The following is a 25,844-nucleotide window of genomic DNA, read 5'->3' on the forward strand; positions in this document are numbered from 1 at the left end:
TGGCAGCTCAGAGTCAAAAGTCAGACAGATGGAAGTGTCACGTGAGTCAGACAGGCTGGCAGGAGGCCCACCCAGTATCTTCCTTCTGGAAAGGCACTGGTCTCAGTCGTGAGGCAATCTTCTGTCTTTCCAGGCCTGCAGTTTCACGAGTGATGAAATCTGCTATCGGGGGAGAACTCAGTTTTTTGACTGTGAGAAATCCTGCAATGACAGTCTCCGTCCACAGCACTGGGTGAGGGATGTGTGATTTGCAGCTGGAGAGAGCTGGAGTGTGAGTCTGGCTTTGCAGTTTGCTTGCTGTGCGACTTGGGGCTGGTGGCTTAACCTCTCCAAGCCTATGTTGCTTCCTCTGCAAACCAAGGACTTAGCATCTGCTCTCCTATTGGTGTTATAAGGATTGAAAGAAATGATGTATGCAAAATCCTTAGCATGGGGCCTTCTCAGAGTAACTGTTGAATAAACAGTTCCTGTTAGAATTGCAGCAGGGGGAGCAGAGTTGCGCAGCGGAAGCGTGCTGGGCCCATAACCCAGAGAATTGCAGCAGGCTCATTCAATCCTCCAGGGCAGAGACCACTCCTTTTGTGTCCACCACGATGGTTACAGGATGCCTGCCAAGGGACAGGCACTCAGGGAACCCTCATCAGCTAAACATTCCCACTATCTGGATCCAGTTAGCTGTAGGTACTTCCAAAGAAACATTTGATAACACCTCTCCTTGTCTGGTCTTCCCTGGTGGCTCAGATGGTAAAGCATCTGCCTACAATGTGGGAGACCCAGGTTCAATCCCTGGGTTGGGAAGATACTCTGGAGAAGGAAATGGCAACTCACTCTGGTACTCTTTCCTGGAAAATCCCATGGACGGAGGAGCACTGTAGGCTACAGTCCATGGGGTCACAAAGAGTCAGACACGACTGAGCAACTTTACTACTTGTCTGGTTTAGTTCTGAAATGAAAAGCAAGTGAGCCACCAAGCCATCTAGGATCCTGAAAGCATGTGGTCTCTCATATTATCACACCTTCCATTTGCATCTGCAGCTGATTAAAAACAAGGATCTGTGAGATGGACCCATCTGTAACACTTGACAACAAGCCACTCAGATCAAACATTCTCACTAGACCTTGAAGCACAGCAAGGTGGCATCAAGTTGGAGACAGACTGAAGCAGAGAAGTGGCACTCAACTCATTTGGCATGATTTGAAGATACCATTAAGACAGAAACAAGCCTAGTCACCAGCTATTCAGGACCTAAATGGCTCTCTCCCCCAACCCTATAATCTGAATATTTAAGAGGTACTCCAAAGAAGCACTTTTCTTCCAGAGAGGAAAGGTTACATTAGAACAAATATATACTGAAGTCAGTGGATATAATAAATAATAATTGCCCTAATAGCTGCAACAAAAAGCTACTTGTAAGCTTCCCATTCTCATTAATGGTCTGTTGAAACTCACCAAATAAAAAATTTACCCTTCCCAGTCTTAAGTGGCAGATGTCTTTCTCTCTAAAACTGGTTTTTTCCATTATACTTTTCCCTCCGGATCTCACTGCTCATCTTCCTCCTGCAGTACCCCCAGGTCTCCCAGTGTCTCATCTCCACTACATCCACTCTTCACTCCTCTGCTGCTGCTAAGTCGCTTCAGTCCTGTCCAACTCTGTGCAACCCCATAGATGGCAGCCCACCAGGCCCCGCCGTCCCTGGGATTCTCCAGGCAAGAACGCTGGAGTGGGTTGCCATTTCCTCCTCCAATGCGTGAAAGTGAAGTCGCTCAGTCGTGTTTGACTCTTAGCAACCCCATGGACTGCAGCCTACCAGGCTCCTCCGTCCATGGCAGAAGCATTTTCATTTCCTCCGTCCATTTTCTAGGCAAGAGTACTGGAGTGGGTTGCCATTGCCTTCTCCACTGCACTCCTCTAGAGCCCACTTATGGTTCTTGGACCGCGGTGGGGAGGCGGGGGCGGCGCCCAGCATGGAGCAGGACTACAGTGATTGGCTCAATGGTGGGCATGTGACCTAAATCAGGCCAATCAAAGCTCATACAGTTTTGTTTGAGCTGTTGGGGAAGCTGCCCTGTCCCCTTTGCTATTAGGCTTTGAAGCTTAAGCTGCTGCAGACAGTTTATAATCACAAGAGAAAAGAGACTGGATAATGGAGCCAACCCAGGAGCAGAATCCAGAGGAGCCAGCCAGCAAGAGCAAACAGGGTCCCAAAGACACCACTGAGGCCCTGAATCACAACCATGTGGCCAACGCTACCTTCAGAACTTTCAAAAAAGCCAGCAAATGTTTTCTTGCTTTAATCGGTTTGAAATGTGTCTGCAATCTGCAGAGTCCCGATGTAGAAATTTTAAATGGAAGTGCACTTATAAGTAGCAGCGTTATGACTTCTTAGCATCAGTGAAATTACTTAGAATGTAAGCATAATCCACTGGATTCCCAGAATTCCTTCCCATCTGCCTGCCCTGAAGAATGAATATAGGACTGGCCATTTCTGACCAAGTGGTGGCTGACTTGGAAATGGGATCGTCTCAGTTGGATAATATATTTCAGGTTAACAGGTCTTGGGTAATGACAAAGCACTGGTCTCTCAGGAAACCTGACTTGTGGTCCCCACTGGGTTGCTTTTGGCTCTAGGATCTCAAACAAGCCTTTTCTATGGAGAATGAAGCCATCTGCCTCTAACACCAGGAGAATGGGAGGCAGTGCTACCTGGTACTTAACAACATGGGCTTTAAGTCAGGAAGCTTGAGGTTCAAATCCCCAGTCCACTCTCAACTAACTAAGTGATCTCAGGTAAGATGTTTCTTTATCTGTGAAAGGGAAACAATCAGTATTATTATGCAGGGTCATTTTAGGATTAAATAAGGTAAAATGCTTTTGAACTGTGATGTGGAGAAGACTCTTGAGGGTCCCTTGGACTGCAAGGAGATCAAACCAGTCACTCCTAAAGGAAATCAACCCTGAATGTTCTTTGGAAGGACTGATGCTAAAGCTGAAGCTCTAATACTTTGGCCACCTGATATGAAGAGCCGATTCATTAGAAAAGACCCTGATGCTGGAGACTATCAAAGGCAAAAAGTGATGCTTAGATAGCATCACTGACTCAGTGGACACAAACTTAAGCAAACTCCGGGAGATAGCGGAGGACAGGGAAGCCTGGTGTGCTGCAGTCCATGGGGTCGCAAAGAGTCAGACACAACTTAGCAACTGAATAACAACAAGATAAAGTTTGTGAAATGTTTAGCAATGTGCCTGGTATAAAGACTCAATAAGTGTTAGCTATAATAGCTGTAAGACCAAATGAGAAAGACTGCGAAGTACTTTGTAAAACCATTAAGCGCTATACCCATGTTAGGGATTATCATCATCACGTCCCCTCACTCCTAAACTAGTCATGGGTTATAAGGTCACAGTGTGGGATAAAAGCAATAAAGTCAATAAAATGAATTCAACTGATAAATTATACCCGATCCAGGAAAGAGAGGGAGAGCGAGCGTGCTGTCAGTGGGGCATGAGGGTGCCAACTGCATGCTCTGTCATTTTGTCAACAGGGTAGCACACTCCCCAAGAAACACGTGGGGGCAGTTCATGGAAAATGCGATCAATAGCGACCTGTTAAACGTTCCTCTGGAGGCCTGGAACTGTTCCCGGGCTAGAAACAGTCTGGCCTGTGCTGAACTTTTCCAGAACTACATCTGCAAAAAGAACAAGATCCCCTTCCTGATTTTTCAATTTAACAGCTTCACGGGCGGGATGAAAATGTGCTTCTTTATGAATGAGAAATTTCAGTTGCTGGTCTTGGCAGCACTGATTTCCAAGAATCCCAACCGTGAGGAGGGCTTCCTTACAGAGGACCCCTCCCATTTTCCACTGGCACATCCCACAAAGCAAGTGAGGGCTGGGTTTACCAGGGCTGCTCACAGAAAAGAGACAGCCTTGGTAAAACCAGAAAGATATTCCTTTCAGGTGTTAGAGGAACAAGGTCCCCCCCGAGACCAAAGGGACGCTGGTTATTTTGCAGTTTGGGAGCTTCAAAAAAACAAACACACACACACACACACAAAACAAGCCTAAGAAGTGCTCACTAGGAACATACAAAAGAGTCACTGCGAATAACCTAAGTATTGCTTAATGTGGAAAAAATTAAAGCTTGAAAATCAGGTCCATAAAATGTAAGGAGTCTTAGAAAAACAACCTCATTTGATTTTGCAGTACACGTTCAGGAAAATAGATAGATTGTTCTCTGACTCTCTTTTCTAACTGCAGCCTGTATACCCGCCGTGTGTATTTTGGACTCTTTCCCACCCTGCCATGATTTCCTGTCTAAGTCTGGATCCCATGGTAACTGGAGAAATTTGGCGTGTTGGCTCCGTTCGCAAGGACTGGCCCCTCGAGGGATGCCAAGTGGGTATCTTCTTCCATAACAAACACATCTCTCATCTGGTTCTGTGGCAGGGTTACTCTCTTACTCATAAAACCTTACTAATAAAGTCTTCAGTTTGCAGATGGATCTCCCCACCCAGACTTTCTCACTTGCCTCGAAGGGAAATGAAAATCTTGTGCAGAATCAGAATACCTGTGGATTCAAAATTCCATAGCACAGGAGAGAGGGGCTATAAGATTGCTGAGAGGAAAAAGAAAATCAATGGTCTGGCCACCAGCAAAAGAGTCAAACAGTTCAGTAAAAACAAAATCTCATTCATTGGGTAGGCAGAAGTTATCCTTAGAAATGTATTTCCTGAGAGTCCCAAGGATGCACTGATGTGAGTCAAGCGTTTTGAGGGCTACCTTCTGTTTATCTTTCAGATCTCAATGCAAATGACACCACCTCCAGAACTGCAATAACCCTGTGGCTCCCCCACCCCCATCCGGATTAGGGGCCAGGGTCTTCCAAGTATAGCACATGACAAACTGTTACAAATGTCCCTTTAATTCTTTCTACCCAACTCAAAGCTTCTCCCTGAAGGGCAGGGACTGTAACTTTTCACCTGCCTTCTGACACAACACTTGATGTGAGGTAGGTATCCTGTAAATGTGTGTACAGGTTCCTGTGGCCAGACCGAGCCCTAGACCACATCATAAGTACAAGGAATTTGCCCTCAAAGCTCTCTTTGCCTCCTGTGTCATCACTGCACCCACCAACTGCACAGTGCTACCTCCTTCTTCATAAAGACCTCTCCTGAGGAAATGACACAATAAAAACCATTCAGATCAAATGGAATCATATGTCATTAAAGTATGACCCCCACAACATGCAACTCCCCACCTCCAGACCTTGACACCTCTGCTTCCCTCCATGTCCCCACCCTAGACCTAAGGAAATAAATTATAATTGTCAAATTTCAGGTAGTCACAGCATAGATTGTTTGGGGTGCTTTGCTCTTTAAAGGTTGAGCTGGAAGAGGTGGCTCTTCCTCTTGCTTCTGAAACCTCACCAATGACCCCTGACTCCCGGCACTTGGGCGAGCCTGGCGTCCGGGGACCCAAGGACATCTGTCCAGTGCAGCCCTTGCCAGTAACACCTCTGTTGATTTTGCTAATAGAGCAAACAGACCCTCTTTTAAAAAGAGGCAGAAGCAGCAGAACTCCCCTTTCTTGCCCATTTCCTCTGCTTCTTAAGCGAGAAGGACTTGTTTTACTATGAAATGCTGAAAGCCGCAGAGGGCACAATCTCAGAAGTGTGTTGGGGGTTGGGGGGTGGTCCCAGGGTGTGATGGGTCAGAGGGCAGAGGGAGCACAGGAATTGCAGTGAGACCAGGGCAGGGCCTATGTCCCTGGGTGAAGAATAGGCAAAGGCTTAAGTCAGCCACACAATAGTCCACCATCACCAGCTCTACCTGACTGTCCACTGTTTTACAAATGTTTCACTAATGGCTTTACACATGCTGCCTCATTTGATTCTCTCAACTCAAAACAACAACACAAGTTCTACAATTTCAGTTTTAAAAATGAAGAGACTGAGCTGGGGCTCAGAAAGATTTCATAACGTACTTAGCCCCCCAGAAGTTCAAGAACAGGCAGGCTCATGGATGGTGACAAAAGTCCAAATAATAGATACTTGCAGGGAAGGGAATGGAAACTGACAGGGAAGGGTCCCAGAGGCACCTCCTGGGGTGGGAGCGTTCTGAATCCTGATCTTGACCTGGAATGGGCCACACAGGTATGTGCCTGGCAACGATTTCATCAAATTGTACACTAAGATTCTACCTTTCATGTACCTCCATTTAAAACTAGGGAGAAAAACAGAATGCCTCAATCTCAAATCACACAGTAAAGATCCCCACATTGAAGCCAGGTGTCCTTACCTCCAAAGCCTACGCTCTCATCTCCTCCACTTTCACAGATTCAGAGGAGAGGGGTGAGACGTAAGATCTTTAATGCCCAGAGGCCAGGGACTTATAAGCACATGACTGGGGTGTCTCACAAGCCCCCCCGACAATGCTTCCCCTTTCCCTTAAGAGAGGGAGCCACAGGCAAAGAAAAGCCACAGGCAAAGGTCATGATGCTCGGGGGTGGCAATGGAAGCAGAGAGGTCTCAGATCATACCAAGGCAAATACCATGAGGTCCAACCCAAACATTTCCTTCCCTCGGAAAGAAAATCTCCTGGCTAGCATGAGTGTTCAAGTGGTTCCAGTGAAAGCCTCTGTATCTAGCATAGCATGGGCAGAAACAAACCTGTCTTTGTCCAGCTGCTTTAGACACACATGGGAGCTCATGTCCAAGACCGGCCCAGAAAACCTAAGAAGCAAGGCAGCTTAAATACCCACTCTGTTCTGTGTCACCATGTGGAAGCCACTTGGCTGGAGGCGGAAAAGCATGGTTCTCGGGGTATTTTGCACAGATGACAGGCAATCTCAGGCGGTATTAATGGTGGTCTGTGCCAGGAGGTGCTTCACAGGGTCATGACAATAGTTACCACCTATTGAGAACCCACTATTATTTTAGCCTCAGTTACACAAATTGAATGTATCCTAATGCTTGGTTCATGACCATTTTTAGTGAGGTACAATAATGTGAATTCACCTCTAAAACAAACGCTACAGCCTTGACAATTGCTTCCCTCCCCCTTACCATCAGTTCATCCCTTTCCTTCTCTAGACCCAGTGTGACCATCATTCTATCATCTGTGTTTTCCATTCCTCACTTCCTCCTTTGGGTCTTCCCCGGTGGATCACAGGAGCCACAGGTTTGCACTCTGGGTCACGTAGATCCCTTGGAGGAGGGAATGGCAACCCACTCCAGTATTCTTGCCTGGAGAATCCCATGGACAGAGGATGTAGCAGGCCACAGTCCACAGCGTCTCAAAGAGTCTGGCATGACAGAAGTGACTAAGTATGCATGCACCAACCTCTGCTTTATGCAGTATTTATTATAGCTGTGATGAACTTCTCCACTACATTTTAAAAATTTAACTTTGTAAAACTTGTACCAGACTGTATGTAATCTTTTGAGGCTAATTTTTATCTTCACCTATTATATTTCTACGGTTCATTCAGCTCCTAGTTTCCCCCTATTCATTCATTGCCAGCTAAGCCCATGCACCTTGTCAGAAGCTTTGCTTACATTTTTGCATTTCACCTTTACAACAGCACAAGGCAACTACTGTAGTCTCTACTTTATAGATTAAAAAGCAAAATAAACAGGAAGAGGGGCTTCACATTTTAAAAAAATCAGCTTAGTTGGGATTAAACCCAGATTTGTCTCCCAAGCCCTTGATCTTTCCACCATAATGCTCAGCATGTGCTCATGGGTGAGCGGGCTCCCCATAACAGTATAGAAAGGGTCACCAAAGACGTCTCACCCCAAACAGTCACTGCCATCAGCATTATAATGGCCACTGCACTGGGCACTTCCATGCCAGGCACTGATTTCAGGCATCTTAGAAGGTAGAATTCCTTTAATTCCTGCACCTATCACATGGGGTAGGTAGTATTATTTCCATTTTACAGACAAGTAAACTGAGGCAAGGAGATGTGAAGCAATTTGTCAAGGAAGCAGTGGATCTAGGATTTGAATCCACGAAGCCCAGCTGTACATCCAAGCCCTCAATCACAAAGCTGTATGCTTCTCAGTCTAGACAGGAGGATGGCCATCTGAGTACAAGTGACTAGGAAGGATGCTGGCAAAGAGGGGCCTGTGCTGAGTCTGCATCTGGGTGGTAAGTATGGCACACCCAGACCTGACTGACTTGTCTATGGAGGCAGGCCCTGACCCCAGGCCGCTTTCCCCAAAGAGCTGCATGCAGGGGCCAAGAAGGGAAGAAGGAAATGCTGGGGGAGGGGGAGGGGGGCAGGGAGGGGGCGGCGGCTGATGACCAACCTCTGAAAACCAGGGCTAGCAGGGCCAAAGGACAGGGTCTTAAAGAGATGGCACAGAGAATCCCTATGGAAAACCTGACATTCTACTTATAAGATTCTTATTCAATATACTCTCAATAACCTAAGGATTAATGTTTAAAACTCTAGCCAGCTTTCAGAAACGGAAATTATAGGCTCTGAGGTCTGGCCACACTAACCTCAACCTCCAGTTCTGTCACATGCTGTGTGTGACCCTGGAAGTCAAGTGAAGTGAATTGAAAGTTTCTCAATCATGTCCGACTCTTTGCAACTGTAGCCATGGACTGCAGCCTACCAGGCTCCTCTGTCCATGGAATCATCCAGGCAAGAAAACTGGAGTGTGTTGCCATTTCCTTCTCCAGGGGATCTTCCAGACGCAGGAATCGAATTCGGGTCTCCTGCATTGCAGGTGGACTCCTGCACTGCAGCAGAGTCTACCAACTGAGCTACCAAAGAGGGAAGCCCAAGTCGTGTAAAGTGTCTCCAGGCCTCAGTTTTCCTTATCTGGAGAGTGGAAATAAGTAATAGAACCTACACCTTTAGGCTATTGTGGGGATTGCATGAGATAATCCATGCAAATCATTTAGAATTGTCCTGTCTCATAGCCAAAGATAAATAAATATCAGTTTAAGATGAATATCAGCCTGTGTTCTTATCTCCATCACCTCACAGCTCAGTTGATAATGATTAAACAAGAGAGTATCCCACAAACATTGGCTCTCTTTTCCAAGGCAACACAACACCCTTCCCCACCTCCTCCTGCTCAGGGACCTACATCTCCATCCCACTGTTCCCAGAGGAGACCCTCGCAGACCAGCCTCACAGGCCAGCTCTAAGGGAGCTTTTGCCCAGTTGCTGCTGCTGCTGTTTAGCTGCTCAGTCTGTTGCTCAGGTTGCCATTTGCCCAGTGCATGTTCTTAAAGGAGCCTCGAAGGCAAAACCCAAGTCTAAGTGACAGAAGACGGGATTCACCTGAGGCGCATCTTAAAAACACAGACATCCTGGTCCCACTTCTAGAGATTTTTACTTAATACATCCAAGGTGGGTTCCAGGTGAATTGTTAAAGTATTTCAGCAATAAGCCAGGCCTGGAAATGACTGATTTACGTGGTTTCTGCATCTTAGGAAGGAGGGGAGCATGTGTGGACTCGTGCTATACATACACACATGCACACACACTCCACTGGGTTCTTTAGAGGTTTGAGGGGCCCCAGCGCTAATGGCCGGCTTTTCTTGGTGACTCAGCAGTAAAGAATCTGCCTGCAATGCAGGAGATACAGGTTCAGTCCCTGAGCCAGGAAGAACCCCTGGAGGAGGCATGGCAACCCCCTCCAGTATTCTTGCCTGGAGAATTCCATGGCCATAGGCCATGGGATCATAAAGAGTCAGACACAAATGAGTGACTAAGTGGACAGTGGAAGACATCACAGTACAGATAACTAACAAGGCCACTATTTGCCAAGAAGAGTCTGAGTTATCCATTAACCAGGGGTGATCTATCAGTGCCTGGAAGCCACACAAAGGACAAGGGTTTGGTCAGCCTGGGAGGGCCCACGATGGGGCCCAAGTTAAAGAAATGTCAACACAGTGATGTAATATCCTGGCCCCCAACTTCCTTCCCTTAGAAGCTTCCGGTTGAGAGTGGTGCCTCCCCCAGGAGAGCCATGAGCAGAAGGAAAGCAGGGATGTCACCATGGCTAGTGGCATCTGGATCCCCCTGATTTTAAACCCATCTCTTGTAACAACTGTGATGAAAATTACTCGATTCCCCACATACGGTTCCAAGCCATTTGGATTTTGTTACAAGAGGCAGATTTAGCACATACTGGATGTGGACAAATGAGTGGTAATTGCATAACTCCCTGGGCATTTCACACCACAAATTAATCCTATAGAAATAATCCAGTTCTCTCAGATTATACCGGTTGACTGGTGGTGCTGGTCATACCACCAGCAGTAAGGAAGCAGGCTGGTGGGTAGCAGGTGAGGTACTGAAATGACAATTGCACAGTCATGCTGTTTACCCCTACCATCTGAAAGACAGACAGACAGACAAGGAAAGGAGGGAGGGAGGGAGGGAAGAAGGGAGCGAGAAAAATACAAAGAAAAAAGACCACAAAGAGACCCATGGTATGCAAATTTAACTTAAGACACTCAAAGAGCTAAGATTCACCTAAAGACCACTTATGAGTAGACAGCTAATACGCCCTTAAGCAGAAAATGCAAACAGCCCCTGAAAATGAAAGCACACCAAATGCCACTGCCTGGACGCAACGAGGATGAGGACGGCAGAGATGGCGATGGGCGGCATTGGCCGTGGCACCTGGAGGTCGCACAGTGTCAGGCACCAGGCTAGGTGCTTTATCCTCACCACCACCATGCCAGGTAAACTCTTACACTGTTCCCATTTTAAGGATGCGGAAACTGAGGTGCAGAAAGGTTAACTAACTGGCTATATTGTAGGGAATATGCTATGCACAGGCCTGTACTATAATTAACAGGGCTTCTCTGAAAAACAAGAATGACTTTCTCATCACCCCCAAGCAAAGGGCTGGGAGCAGTAAAAAGTACGTCATGGAAAGACATCTGGTCCCGACACTATATGATTTGGGCAAGTGAGTAGTAGAGTCAGGGCTTGAACCCAGGCTTCAGAGGTGAGCAAACGTCCTCTCAGACCCGTTCTATTCCTCACATCAGAGAGGCCTCTCCTGGTCCTACTCTTGATAGGGGATGTTCCTTTCAAAGTCATCCTCTGCCAGAATTCCACTGAGGGCTCTCTCAGGCCCAGTCCTCATATAGCAAAGAGCACAAAAGGACCACAGGGCAGGTAGAGCACTAACAGCCTTAATCTCTTGGATAAACTTCAACCTCCAAGAAGCCAAAGACTCTGGAAGGAGCTCACCTGGTGGCAGTTCTCTGAGTGGACACGACGGGTGGGCTTTAGGCAAAACACCTCTGAAGAGAGCTCACCTCAAATGGTAGAAGGAATAGGCAGTTCCTGAATGAGAGCTTCTAGTTCAGAGAGACCTCTTCTGACTGATGACAAAGGGTTACCCAACCAGCCCTGGAGGAAAGAAGAGACTTGGAGGAGAAAAAGCAGACCTCAAGTTCAAGCCCCACTGCTTGGTACTAGGAGCACCAGCAGGGCCAGTAGCAATAGTGTTCCCCCAAGCCTGTTTCATTGTCTTGAAAATAACAGTGAAGTAGCTCAGTCCTGTCCGACTCTTTGGGACCCCATGGACTGTAGCCTACCAGGCTCCTCCGTCCATGGGATTTTTCAGGCAAGAATACTGGAGTGGGTTGCCATTTCCTTCTCCAGGGGATCTTCCTGACCCAGGGATTGAACCCGGGTCTCCGGCACTGTAGGCAGACGCTTTACCATCTGAGCCACCAGGGAAGTCAACAACTCATTTGAGTCGTTGAAAATGACAACAAGGACTCAAATGAGAAAACCTATGAACAACTTTGTAACACATGTAAGTTGTTACCATGTGTCAAGCATTCTGCTAAGGGTTGTATGTGTACTTTTTAATTTTGTTTAACCCTCACAAAATCCCTACAGGGTACTTTAAGATCACCAGTTCACTGATAAGGGACAGTGATAACTTCAGAAGCTAACTTGCTCCAGGCCAGGCAGCTTGGAAATCATAAAAGCTGACCCTGTGGTCAAGGGTCTAGAGGTTAGAGCCACACAACTCCATGGCCTTAATCTCCACATCTATGAATCTTGTTTCTGCACACAGATGGCTTCAGAGAGGCTGGATAATGGTAAAACTTTTGAGACCTGTGAAAACTCAGCTGGCCCCAAGTGACCAACCAATGACTCACTTGGTGGCCACATGCCCCATGGAACGTCTGCGGTGATGGAGACGGTTCATACCTGCTTTGTCCAATCTGATAGCCACCTGCCTCCCATGACCGGTGATCACTGGAAATGTCACGTGCACGATGTTTTAACCATGCTGAATTGTATTAAATTTCAATAGCTTCACAAGTCTACTGGCTGCTGTGTTGAGTAGAGCAATTCCTCTCCCTCTCAGTATGTCAGGTGTCTTGGCCCCCATGCTGGGAAGACTGTAAGAAAACATGCGCTTCCCAGGGCAGACCTTAGTGTGAAGGAATAAAACAAATTCTTCCTGCCCCAGAATAAACATCATTGCTATGATTTTGGAACCTCTGCAGCTGGAAGAGAGAAATGATGGATTGGAAAACAAATGGCCTCGTCTCATTTTTTTTTTTTTCCTTTTAAAAGAAAAAAAAAAAAACTGTATTGAGCCTCTAATTAAATTACTTAGGAAAGGTTGTCACTTTTTTGGGTGACAAATTCTTTCATCTTATGATGACACAAGAGCTAAAATATGGTAGAAAGAAAAAACCAGAGGGTAAACAAGAAGAGGCCCAGCACTCTCTAAGGTGTCATAAATCAGGAGGAAATAGACTCAAGAAGCTAACCGCTTCCAAACTCTCTTCCTCTGAAACTATTTTAAGCAACCCACACAATCTCTCAGAGGTTATTTCATTCACAGCAACAGAAGAGAAGCACCGTGCCTCGCAGAATATGGCTTTAAACTCCCAGAGAAACAAGTATCTACACCACAGCCCTCAGGCGGGTCAGGCTGGTCACCCCTCTGGGCGATGTTGCTATTTTAAGGTACCTAAATGGCTCGGTCCTTCGGAAGCCATGAGGGATGCTTTTCCTCTAACCCTCTTGGACTAACCCATTCATTTCTTGGCTCAGGAAATCTCTGCATGTGCTTCACCCCCACCCAGGCTGCCGCTGAGGACAGAGGCAGCCTGGTGAATGAAGACCTCTGAGCCCAGCTGATCTGCCAGCTATGCTATCTTGACCTCTCTGAGCCCCAGTCTCTTCAGCTGTCAAATGAGATTAGTGAAGTGAAGTGAAGTTGCTCAGTAGTGTCCAACTCTTTGCGACCCCATGGACTGTAGCCCACCAGGCTCCTCCGTCCATGGGATTCTCCAGGCAAGAATACTGGAGTGGGTTGCCATTTCCTTCTCCAGGGGATCTTTCCGACCCAGGGATCGAACCCAGGTCTCCCGCATTGCAGGCAGATGCTTTATCGTCTGAGCCACCAGGGAAGCCCCAAATGAGATTAAGAAGACTACAAACCTCACCTGGCAATCATAGACTACTCAATACCATACACGTGAAGCATGTGGCAAGGGCTGGGACTTTGTAAAGGCTCAACACGTAGCAGGCATGCACTGGAGATCGGAGCTGAGCATTGAGTTTCTCAGCTTCTCTGGGTTGGGAGGCAACAGGGTGTGACTGAGTGGGGAATCAGGGGTGAGGCTGCCGGCGTTTATTATCGTTCCTACCTGTCATTAGCTGTATGACTTTGAACAAGAGACTGAAATTCCCTGAGCCTTGGTTTCCTCCTCTGAAAGATGGAATTAATCTCCCTCTTTCAGCAGCAGGCTGGGTAATGTCATTACATGGTGCCACTGCCATTCTAGATCTAACCATGCTCTTTTCATGCGAACCTCACAGCTCAAGCTGCTCTTGGGTGTGTTTTGGTGATCCCGCCAGAGGAGCAAGCCAAATCAGCATGGCTGGGAAGTGAAGGGAAGTCACCATCCTGGGTGGGGCAGACTCGAATGCTCTAGAACAATGATTTCGTTTTACCACGAATAATAGCTAATGTCTCAGTGCTCAAAGAGCATCAGACTCTCCCAAGAACTACCACCCACACAGTCTGGTTCCTATTCCAGGCCATTTATATCAGAATTTCTGAGATGGGGCCTTCACACACACACACACTTTTTCTTTTTAAAAGCTCTTCAGGTGATTCTAGTGTGAATCCAGGGTTAAGAGTCCCTGAAACAACTCTAAGTTAGGAACCATGGTATAACCATTAAACAGAAGAGGAAGACTGAGGTTCAGAGATGAAGTAACCAGTTGGCTATGAGGCAACGGTGACTCTCAGATTCCATCTCTTAGCCACCGATGTCACCTGAGCAGCAGGGGTCAAGTCATCTCACCGACACCTGGTTACTCCCAAGGTCTTTCTGAGACCCCTCCGGGCCCCTGTGCCCTCTCAAATCACCCCCAGTGATTCTCTTTCCGGCTAAATTTCTGACCCAGACTTGACCTCCAGGAATCCAAAGCTGCTTGGAAATGGAAACTCGCTTTTCCAGAACAGAAGGACACATGTTCAAAGTCACAACAATCCATAGAACAACCGGGCCTAATTAAACAGACCTCACACTAATGACAGGAAACAATGCATCTGACGATCTTCATTAAAGGCTGCTGGCTGCCTGTGAAGACGCTAGAAGACAAAATTTCGGGGGGCTCTTAAGGCCATCAACCAAAGAATGATAAGACTGAAAATTAAATCTGCACTGCCTGACGTCCTAACAGGCCCTGCTGCGCAGTGCCTATCCTCCGGGAAGGCAAAGGAGGGCAGCGAGTCAATCCACAGTGACTACAGGTGTTCGCCGTGGCCTTTCCTCCCAGTCAAGGGGACAGGCGGCCACCCTCCTGCTTGATCTCTCTGTATCAAGTTTGAGACAAGCAACCAAAACCACACCTGGGTCTCTGGCTCAGCCCTGCTTCTTCCGTACAGAGCTGCTCCCCTTTCAATCCACGACCACTCTCTCTTTCAGTTGCTCAGACCATACACCTTGGGGGGTCACACGGATTCCTCATTCATCCCTCACATCCAAGCTATTGGCAAGTCCCGCTGGCTCGGACTTCAAAATGCACCACTGGGACTTCCCTGGAGGTCCGAGGGTTAAGACTTCGCCTTCCAGTACAGGCGGTGTGAGTTCAGTCCCTGGTCAGGGAGCTAGGATCCCGCCTGCCTTGCAGCCAAAAACCCAAAACGTAAAACAGAAGCAGTATCGAAACAAATTCAATACAGACTTTGAAAATGGCCCACATGAAAAAAATCTTAAACAAACAAACAAAACATACATCAATAACCTCCTCCACTGACACCCAAGCCACCATCCTCTTACCTGGATCACCACCAAAGGGTCCTGAGCAGTCATGCTGCACCCCTGCTTGATGCTCCAGTTCATTTCCAACATGGCAGAGAGCGTGATCTTGTTAAAATGTACATCAGACCATGTCATTCCTGGGCCTCGGCCCCTCCAGGGGCTCCCAGCAGACTTAGAATTGGAAGCCAAGGTGCCACGCAGTGGCCTCCAAGGCCCTACCTGGCTGACCACTCCCTCCCTCCCGTCTCTGATCACATCTCCTTAATACGTATATACCCGGCTCCTGTCACGTGTCCCGCCGGCCTCCAGGGCCTCACCCCACACTTGCTGCTCCCTCTGCCCAGAGCTGTCTTCACCAGCCTGGCAGGCCTCACTGGGTCTCCTCCAGCAGGCTTTCCTCCTCCTCATGATCCTCTGGGCCTGCACCCTCCCCTCCTTCGAGTCTCTCATATTCATTTGTTCTAACACTGCACACAGGAAATCCTCAATACATACATGCTGAACAAAAAAGTTGATGCACTCGAAATCAAACTCTTAGCGTCTCCCTGGATCCTAATCCCCAGACCCTCCCACCATAACCACCCTGTGTCCTGCAAGACCAACACGGTAGAAACCACGGCAGCTTCTCCCAGGATAGTTACAAGCATCCGTGGGACAGGTGGTGGAGGCAGGGGGGTGGGGCGTCTCTGTCATCTTTCCAGGGGGAGCTCTACCCCGGAGGCCCTCTCACCTGCTACTGAACTGGGTCCCGACACAGCCCTGGCCTGCCTGGCTCGTCCTGGAGAGATCGCACATCCAGGAGAACAGCTGCGAGCAACTTGCTTCCAAATGGTGTCCCCACGTACAACGTGGTTTTCCTGGCTGCTGAAATGAGTTAAAGCAGCAGCACCGGGTCTCTCTTTTCACAGGAGCCACTTTTTTTCAGTCATGACTTCTGCTTCTCCAGCACATTTGATTCACCTTGAACTTGGGAATTCATAGAGTTAGACGGGCCGGGGTGGGGAGAGGGACAAGCCGCCCCGCTCACCCGGCTCTGGTGGGGACCTCCCCAAGCCCTGCTCAAACTCTGCGACTGAAGGAAATCGGGGTTCAGAACCTGTACCCCTTGGGCTACCGAGCTGCCCATCTCAATTTCAGAATTCCTGGCAGCCTGTCATCCTCACTTTCTCTCACTTTCCCTGCCTTTGAAGAACCGGCCCTGCCAACTGCAACAAACAGCATTTAAAAATATCTTGCTGGATTATACTGCCCTGCCTTCTAAATTCCTCACAATGCCTGTCTCTGTCCCACACAGTATAAAGAAGGGTGTAGCATATTTAATTTTTTTTCCCTAGCTGCTCCCTGCTATAAATATCTGAGGCCGGGTAGGCAGGCTGCAGACACCGGCTGCATGAAGTCACCTCGGGGCTGATCCCACCACCCAGCAGGCCAGCCAGGACCTGGACGCAGCTGCTGAACACTGGAGGGGTGGGTTGGCCAAGAGTAGACAGAACTCACCTTCTGAGGAAAGTGGGGGAAGAAAACTCTAAGCAGAGTAATCACAGTTAATCCTAATATACAAAGGATGGTGTCTGGTCCTACTACCCGGGCCATCTTTTCGAGAGCTTGGCCAGCCTCATCCCGGGCCATTTCTTTCCCAAGGATACTAATTACAGGGCTCGACCTTAGGAAAGTGACTTCACAATATCCACGTGGGGTCTAGAAACATTGTCGGAGACAGAGGGGCCCTTGGAGAATCTAGTCCAACCTCTTCAGGCCACAGATAAGTAACAGAGAGCCAAGAAGATGGAGTGATTCACTCCAGGTCATGGAGAGGCCAAGCTCCAACCCAGAATTTTCTGGATCCACAGCCTTCACTCTCTGAACCGGAGGGTCCACAATGCTTGTGCATATACACTTGCTTGGTCTGTGAAACGTGTCTTCATGAACAGCTCTCACTGCAAATAATGCTTTCACTATCTTAAAAGATACAGGAGAAAAGTTGTAAAAATTTCAACAAAACTTCGCTGCCTCAATTTTAGGGACGATTTTCACGCACTAAAAGACCTATTTCACTCTCCTTGTGGTCCTCTTTAATCTCTCCCCACCCCTAACCTTCTACCTCTGGTACTTCCAAATTCAGCTTTCCTATGTAATTTTTTCATCATGAACCTGACCACCCCCTACCCCTAACCTCTTGCCTAACTCAATTTTAGAAAACAATGGACTAAAACCATTAACCATAAATGATTGTATGTGTGTATATATATATATTGTGTGTGTGTATATATAGAGAGAGCATGCAAAATATTCAAGAGATTTCTCTTTCAAGTGACAAATTCCTTTGTAACACTGGGGTCAGGAAAAGGTCTAACACCCGAGTTATGGGCTAAGCCATTGATGATCTATCTCATTTCACTACTGTCAGCGGAATTCAGGTGGACTCTAGGGAGTTCAGTCCAGGTGGCACTGAGCTCGAAGGTGGTTTCCACAATATCAAACAGTTAACAGGACTGAAATCTGATTATCAGTGCTCTGGAAACACCTTCAGCACCTTGAGAAGGTGACTAAATCTCTCAGAATTGAGCTGTTGTTTTCAAAATGATATGCTCCAAACTGGAAGCTGAACATACCAAGCACAAATCTAAAGTTCTGGGACCCTCTTATCCTGTTTTCTGTCCCTCTCTGCCTCTATGTTTGAGAATCCTACCTTGGCAAGAGTCAGGCCAACAGCCTCATTTAACAGGTATGCCAGCCCCAGTCTTCATTCCCTGTTGGGACTGCTTTGGCTTGAAATGCTACATTCAGGGCCTTGCAAGAAATGCCAGGTCAGAAGTCAAATTGCATGAGGGAAGTAAAGTTGATGGCAGCCTCGCTCTTCAGGCCCTCTCAAACCAGGTCTGCTGGGGTAAACGTCTTCTTTCCTTACTTGTAGTCTTAGGACAGAGGCCGGGGGGCATTTCTGAGGTCAAGCTTTCAATCAACAAGAAGGGTAATGGGAGGTCTGAGGCTGTGGTTACGATGCGCTGGGGAGCAGACACACTCCATTTCTGAATTATAAAAATGAGTTTTGGAAAACTCTCTTCCTGAGCTCTGGCAGGCTCCTGAACATCTGGATAAAAGATGTGGGAAAGTTTTCCTCTCTGCTGTGTTATCTGCCCTGCTCCTCCTCGTCATGCGTCTGAACCTTCCAGCCAAAGAGGGTCACTTTTCCAACACATACACACTGGCTTCCAGGTCTTTGCTCACACTGTTCCCTCTGCCTGGAAGCCTGCATGCTCTCAGCACCACTTCTCCTTCCCCATCACAGCCCGGCCCGCCCAAGTGCCCCTGACCACATGCCACATCCTCCACAAAGCATCCCCGACTCCCTCCCTCCCACCCAGCCAGGGCTCACCTCTCCCCTTTGAGCTGTGCAGTCACCCAAAGCTTCAAGGTCCCCATCTATGGGGTGGACAGTATATCTGTCTTACAGAGTGGCTTGGGAGGATTAAGTAAAATGGCTCATGAAAAACACCCCTAATGGGCAGGGGGGAAGATGTGGCTTTAGCATCACCTGTCATTTGAATGTAAGGACCCTAAACATCCTTGGAAGGATCCATGGACATGCTTTGCTTTTCCGGCGTGTGTGCATGGTCACTCCGTCATGCCTGACTCTTTGCGACCCCATGGACTGTAACCTGCTAGGCTCCTTTGTCCCTGGGATTTCCCAGGCAGGGATACTGGAGTGGGTAGACATACCCTTCTCCAGGGGATCTTCTCAACCCAAGGGGCGAACCCAGGTCTCCTGCATTGCAGGAGGATTCTTTACCATATGGACCACCAGGGAAGCCCCTTGCCGTCTCTACTAGATTCTAAACTTCTTGATGGGCAAGATCCATTCCCGTCCTCCTCCCATCTGTCTCCGTGGCCTTGGATGTAGCTGGCGCTCGGCAAGCAGCTGATTAACGAGGCCGGCGTGGCATTCCTCAGGCTTACTCGGGTGGTGTTTCTGAAGCTTCTCCTCCCAATTCGGGAAGCTGCTCCAAGCCTACCGCCAAAGTTGCAAAACCATTTAGGCCTTTTTTAAAACAAGCAAGAAGACCACAAAGTATGTTTACATGACAGGCCGGCAAACACAAAACACCTGCTGTCCTGTGGCTCAGGGCTTGGCAGCTGCACGAGGCGGGGTCCCAGACACACAGCAGAGTGACTCCCCAGCAGAATGAGCGCAGCTTTGAGTCTGCGCCATCACTGTCCTCCAGCAGGGTCAGCCTCGAGCTCAGAGGGAGGGTCGGCTCTCACTGCCAGCCCGCTTCAACTTGAGGCCAAGAGGAGGCATAACCGAGCAGGGTGCAAAGGTGCCTTTTCCAGATTCGGTAACTTCCTCCTCCCAATTAGTCACCCAGGAAAGCTGTGTGACTCATCCTTGTCACCCTGGGATTTGGGTCACGGGCCTCCCCTGCACTACCAAAGCTCCCTCCTGCAAAAAGTGAACTCGACGGGTGCATGCAATACAGTTTGCAAAAAATGTAACAGTGATTAGAATGATTGTTTTATGTGCAGGCCCAATGCAAAGTCCCTTGCAGAGACCTTTAGTAAATCCTCCCAAACATCCTACGAGTTGTGTACTCTTTTCAGCTCTACTACAGAGCAGTATTTCTCAACCAGGGGCAATTCCGCACCCCCTAACAGACATCTGTCAGTGTCTAGAGATATTTTTGATTGTCACAACTGGCCAGCTGGGGTGGGGAGAGTGGGGCAGGGAGGATGCTACTGGCATCTAGCGGGTGGGGGCTGGGATGCTGCTAAGTATACTTCAGGGCACAAGACAGCCCTGCAACACAATGTACCCAGTCCAGGGATTCCCTGGTGGCCCAGCAGTTAAGAATCCGCCTCCCAAGGCAGGGTATGCAGGCTTGATCCCTGGTTGGGGAACAAAGATCCCAAATGTTGCACAGTAACAAAGCCCTTGTGTCACAACTAGAGAAACCCCCACGTGTGGCAACTAGAGAAAAGCCCGTGCACCACAACCAAGATTCAGTGAGGCCAAAATTAAAAAAAAAAAAAAGCGACGCAGTCCAAATCCTGTTACGGAGGAAGAAACCAAAGCATAGCAGTGACCCTGCCTGGGATCATGCAACTCACAAGGGAGGGAGCCAGGAATGACACCCAGGCCGCCCCACCCTGGGCAAGTTCTCAACGCTCATCCCAGCGTCAGCTCTGACGTCCTGGGAGCAGTGAGTATTCACGGGGCACAACCGCCTGTGGATGAGAGCCGGCCCCTCGCTTTATAGTCGCGGACTTGAAGTGACTTGCTCCAGGCCCTGGTAAGAGGCAAGGCAATTTGGGACCCAGCTCAGACTTCAAAGCCGGAGCATCTCCACGCTTGCTACGCCGATTCCTTCTCTCCCTGTGCTCCTGGCTCTGACGTTTCACCAACGGCCCAACACGGTAGGGGACTCAGAGGAAATCAAAGGCCCCTTCTCAGAAGACTTTCTGCCGGCTCCAGAGCAAATGAGTTGAGTGTCCTGAGGCCAGTGGCCTAAACATGGGCTCCCTTTGGGTTCTTTCCCACTGGGTGTCCTCCTCCAAGCTGGCTCTCCCTGTTCTTGGAAGATGGAAGCGGCAGCTTTTCCATTCGGCTAAGCTTGTTGATCACTTGGCAGCTGACACTGGGCGGCAGAGCTCCCCACCCCTCAGGAGTAGCAATAAAGGCGCCTGAAAATGGATGCCACCTGAGGGACACTCTGGGCCCACCAGCAAGCAGCGTTTAAACAGCATAACACATCCTCTGGAGGGAGATCCATTCTTGGGCCTTGATGCCTGGTTTTCACCTTGGTTGTGAAGATTCTCTGGCCTAAAGGATGTAAAGTGCCTGGAGACAGCAGGCCATTAACAAGCAAGATCTACGATAGGGACCACTGAGTCTGTGAGTCTGACCCTCGCCTCCACTGGCAGAGGGGCAAATACTGCCCTGTCCCTCTCTACCTTTGTTTCTAGGACTCTTCACAGGCCTAGGGCGTGAGTGACATGGGGCTTGGCCCTGGCCCGGCCATCACCAAGCTGTGAATCCTGTGTTCCCAGAGACCCTCCTGTGAAAGAGCATCCCACTCGATGGGTTTTTATAGGCAGTGGGCAAGATCCCAGATGAAAAGGTTTCTGAGCTGTGCAGAGGTCAGGCCTGTTATTACAGCTGGAGGAGTGTGGCAACAGAGACAGAGCACTCGCCCACAGCCCCAGCTGGGGGAAGGACAGGTACTGATGGGGAAATGGGATAAGGACCAGCCTGAGGATTTGCAGCCCAGTGTCCCTGGCTTATTTCAGACCTGAGATGTTGTCCATGCATCCCTGGATGAGAAGGTAGTTGAATGCCTTAGTGCCATCCTCAGACTGGAGGCAGATGACATGCAACACAGATGCAACCTCTTCTGAGCAGTGCTGCACTATGCTCACTCAGTCGTGCCCGATTCTTTGTGACCCCATAGCCTATAGCCCACCAGGCTCCTCTGTCCATGGGATTCTCCAGGCAAGCATACTGAATGGGGTTGCCATTTCCTTCTCCAGGGGATCTTCCTGACCCAGGGATCGAACCTGGGTCTCCTGCATTGGCAGGTGGGTGCTTTACTACTGAGCCACCTAGGAAGCCCTTTGAGCAACAGTCATCCACAGACTGCCCTCTAGGGCAGCTCTGCAGGCAAGATGGGATTGGTATTGCTATTCTTAGGGGAACTGAGTGCCTCTTTGAACTCAGTCTTCCTGTGGATCTATCTGTGGCCAGTTAGACGGCTGCTGTGAAACCCCCACTTGTGGGTACTGCACACTGAAGGAAGCTCCTGTGACCCGAAATCCTTATGTACACTGACTCATCATAGTGTAGGGAACCCTGCTCACGATTAGAGGATCAAAAGATTGAATGATGTCCCCATGGTTTGGGTACCCTCCAAAATGCTGCCTCTCTCCACCGAGAACTTGAAATTCTCAACCATGGTAGAAAGCGGGGAAGAGTCTTCTGAGGGGGTCAAAGGATTTCAAATGAAGTTCTGGAATTAAACATTTTGCATGGTGGGATCAATCATTTGTCCGACTGCCACTCCTGGAGTGTCGCTCTGTGCCAGACCCCGTGGGAGGCACAGGGGCGGCACGGATGCCCATGAGCCCACAGAGTGATGGGGGTGACACGCGCAGGAAACGACTCAGGAACCTGCCCTGGGTGTGGGGAAATTCACAGAAAGGTGGCCCTTCCGCTGGTGTGGAGGCAGGTAAAACTCCTGGAGGAGGCCGAACAACCCCACTTTGTTCTTCTAACAACTTAAAGCTGGGCTGCATTTCTCAGGCATTCAAGAGGGAGGGAAAAAAAAGTCTGCGTTTCCACAAGCTTGCTTTGTTTCAGTTTTACTAGCTCTCTTGGCTTCAATAAAAGTTAAAAAGGAGGGTAGCTGCTCCCCCTCCCCAAACCACGCAGGTGTGGAAACTGATTAAACAGCAACTAGCGGCTCAATTAACCCTTGCTCCTGGAGTTGATTATCAAGACGGAAACCCATCCTATAAGCTCGGTGTTATATGAGTCCCACAACTAGAAGAGCTTTCTAGACGCAGCCCTTTCATTTCTCCGCTGCAAATGAGATTGTTGGGATTTGCCTCAGCTGATAAATAAGCAAATAATTCAGAAAGGTCCTCACTTTTTTTTTTCCTTTGAGATCCTTAGACAGCAGCAGTATTGATATATTATCTATTCCTAATGAAATTTCAGAAAGGCCTTCCTTGGCCATCATTTAAATTAGTCCCAGTCGTACCATCCCATTACTTTGCTTTTGGTGATTGTTAATAACAGTTACTGCTAAAAGTAACTCCCTATTTGTTCACTTTTTCCTTGTCTCCTCCATTAGTTCACTTCATGAGAGGAGGACCCTCCCCCTCCCCCAATTAATCCACAGTACTTTTAATAGTGGTGCAGACAGGGTCCGTGGTCAATAAATATTTGTTGAATGAACCGCAACTATTTATTAAGCATTTACTATGTGATTCAATCTTTAAATCTATGATATCATCCAGTCCTCACACCAACCTGAGGAGTTAAGTGCTGTTATTATCCCCCATTTTACAGATAACAAAATTGAGGCTTAGAATGGTTAAGAAATATGGCCCAGGTCACTCATAGAAATAGCAGAGGTGAGCTTCAAATCCTTACTGCGATTCCAAAGTTTTTGCTCCTTACCATTATGATGGAGCTCCTTTCATGTACATCCTGGTTACTGCTTTGGAGTAGGAATATTCTCATCAAAACCCTATCATTTAACCTAGCATCTCTGAATGGAAGTAAATTCTCTCCAAGGCCATGGACATTCGTGAGCATTTAGTAAGAAAAATGGCCAGGGAGAAACCCCAAGCGATGCTCAGCATCAAACTGACATACAACAATGAGCGAGGGAGGGAAGAAGGGAGGTGTGGATGAGAGAAGCTTCTATTTTCTGCCAGCTCCCTGTTTATAAATACCACTCTATTAAAGTGGTTTTTCTACCTCTCTTAAGGAAGCCACGAAGATAGCATCACTTAATGACACTGCCCTGGGAACAGGCACATCGATACCAAATGAGCAAGCGATATATAACTCCTGCTGCACTATGAAGCTGAGATCATGTTTTATAAACACCATAGAACTTTTATCATCCATCTTGGGTTGAGCAAAACCATATTTGCCCAGTACTCTGAGTAATGGATTGGACTAGATGGATTAGGGTTCTTGAATTCCCGGCTGGAAGACATTAAAAGTTTAAGAGCCCTATATAGCTGACTCAAATGCATGTGCCCTTGCCGTATAATTAGCAGGCATAACAACAATAAATATATAATTTGAAGGGAAGACCAGCAGGACAAGACTGTGAGCCAGCAACTCTCCCATGTGTGGCCATCTGCCAGTTAGACTTCAGCTGTAGACGGTAACCTTGCTGGCCTTGGCTTACTTCGGTACAACAAAGGTTTAGATTCTCTCCACTTCCTTCCTAAGCAGTTTGTGCTTCCCTCTGAAGTCAGCTCTTGGGCATAAGTAATTCATTGCCTCTCTACTAGACATTCATTTCACTTTGTCTAAAGGGACTTAATAAATGAGCCTGGTTATTGTTTCCTGGGGCCACCCTTAGGTTTTCATGTATAAAAAATGAGCATCCATATTACTCAGGGGAAGCAAATAGTCACCTGTCTCACTGGAGAGCTCCCTGGAGACTGAGAAGTGAGCAGAGGGACACACTTGCTCTGGGCATCCTGGAGATGTGTGTCTGTCACACAAGAGCCCTGCTGTCTCAACTACCATGGCTTAAGAAAGATTGTTTGGGGTGTCGGATGGAGGGGAAGAGGTCAAATCACGGGGTCAAAACCCCACCCTGTAAAGAAAATCCCAAGGAGTGATGACCCTAGATAGGAAATAAGCCCGTTCACGGAAGACACCTGTGTTCTAGCCACTTGTCACATTCTGAATTTTCAGAGGGCCCCGAGGAGGCAGCTGCTCTTAACAGCTTCAATTCACAGTTAGAACAACCGAGAAGCCTCTCAACCTGAGGGGCACCAGTTCTGTGTGAAGGGCATGTTTTGTTTGTTTCTCACCTATTATCCACCTTAGGCCTTGTTTTTTTCTTCTAGGAGTCTTCCTTCTTTGAGTTCAGACTGGGCCTCCCCTCAGCCAAAAGTTCAGGCTGCTTCCCCTGGGCTCTGACAACCGTATGGAAATCCCCCTGCCCTCTACTTCCTCTCCTGGAGCCTGTGTTCTCCGTGCTGATGCCACAAACCTGCAGGGCAAAGCACAATTATCAGCTGTGACATCATCAGCTGAGATTCTGGACTGACCTCAACTCTGACCTAAGAGGAGGAAAATGAAAAGGCAAGTGCTCTTCTTGCCCTTCCTGGCATCTCCTTTCAGTTGTGTCAGAATTGAAAATAAAACCCAAGAAAGTCAAAGTCAGCCATGTGGGTAACGACAGACTGTCTTCAAAATGAAGTCTTTAGTTGTCAACTGCTCCCCTTGGAGATTGGATCAATGAAAACAAAGCTGCTTCCTCTCCTCCGGTGGCTAAAAGCTTGAACTCTGGAGCCTGCCTGGGTTCAAATTCTTGTCACTTAATATCCGTGTAAGCTTGGGTTAATTACTTGACTGCTGGGTACCTCAGTTTCCCCATCTATCTAATGGGGATAATACTATAGGTACCTACCTAATAGGGTGGCTGGGATTACTTAAGTTTATATATTAAACTTAAGTTTATATTAAAGTGCTAGAAACAGAGACTGACACACTGTTAAGTGCTAATTTAAGATTTTCGCTATTACAATTATGTAAAACCACACTTAAATATGACTCCCTTTATGCCTTTTCCATACCCACCTGGCCTCTTCCTCTGTACCACTTACTTGCCACTGAATGCAGCCCCTAAAATCGCCCTCCAATCAGACTGTAAGGATGTTTAGCCAAAGTATCATTCTAGAGAACTGATGGTTTGCTGACTCCTGAAGTTGGAGTCTGGTAGGCAGTTTACTGTTGAACCCAGGTCACACCGTAACCTTTCCAGTGAAAAGGTCAAGTGCTTCCCTACCACTCTTTGCA

The 25,844-nt window shown here is 48.0% G+C and overlaps 1 protein-coding gene across 2 annotated transcripts in view; it reads right to left on the reverse strand.

Annotated features, from left to right (window-relative positions):
• The window catches only part of ABTB2 (ankyrin repeat and BTB domain containing 2), a 187,029-nt gene that overhangs the window by 159,002 nt on the left and 2,183 nt on the right, over positions 1–25,844 (reverse strand). Inside the window, exon 1 of one of the 2 annotated variants that reach the window (XM_086341125.1) lies at positions 15,314–24,977. The exons of the other annotated variant lie outside the window; for it this stretch is intronic. The gene's annotated coding sequence lies outside the window, so the exon portion shown is untranslated. Of the gene's footprint in view, positions 1–15,313; positions 24,978–25,844 lie in introns of those variants that run through there. 2 annotated transcript variants of the gene reach the window in all.

Source organism: Bos grunniens, chromosome 15 (assembly GCF_055505025.1).
Source record: "Bos grunniens cultivar Pamir isolate PY7600 chromosome 15, Bosgru_T2T1.0, whole genome shotgun sequence".
Taxonomy (NCBI): domain Eukaryota; kingdom Metazoa; phylum Chordata; class Mammalia; order Artiodactyla; family Bovidae; genus Bos; species Bos grunniens.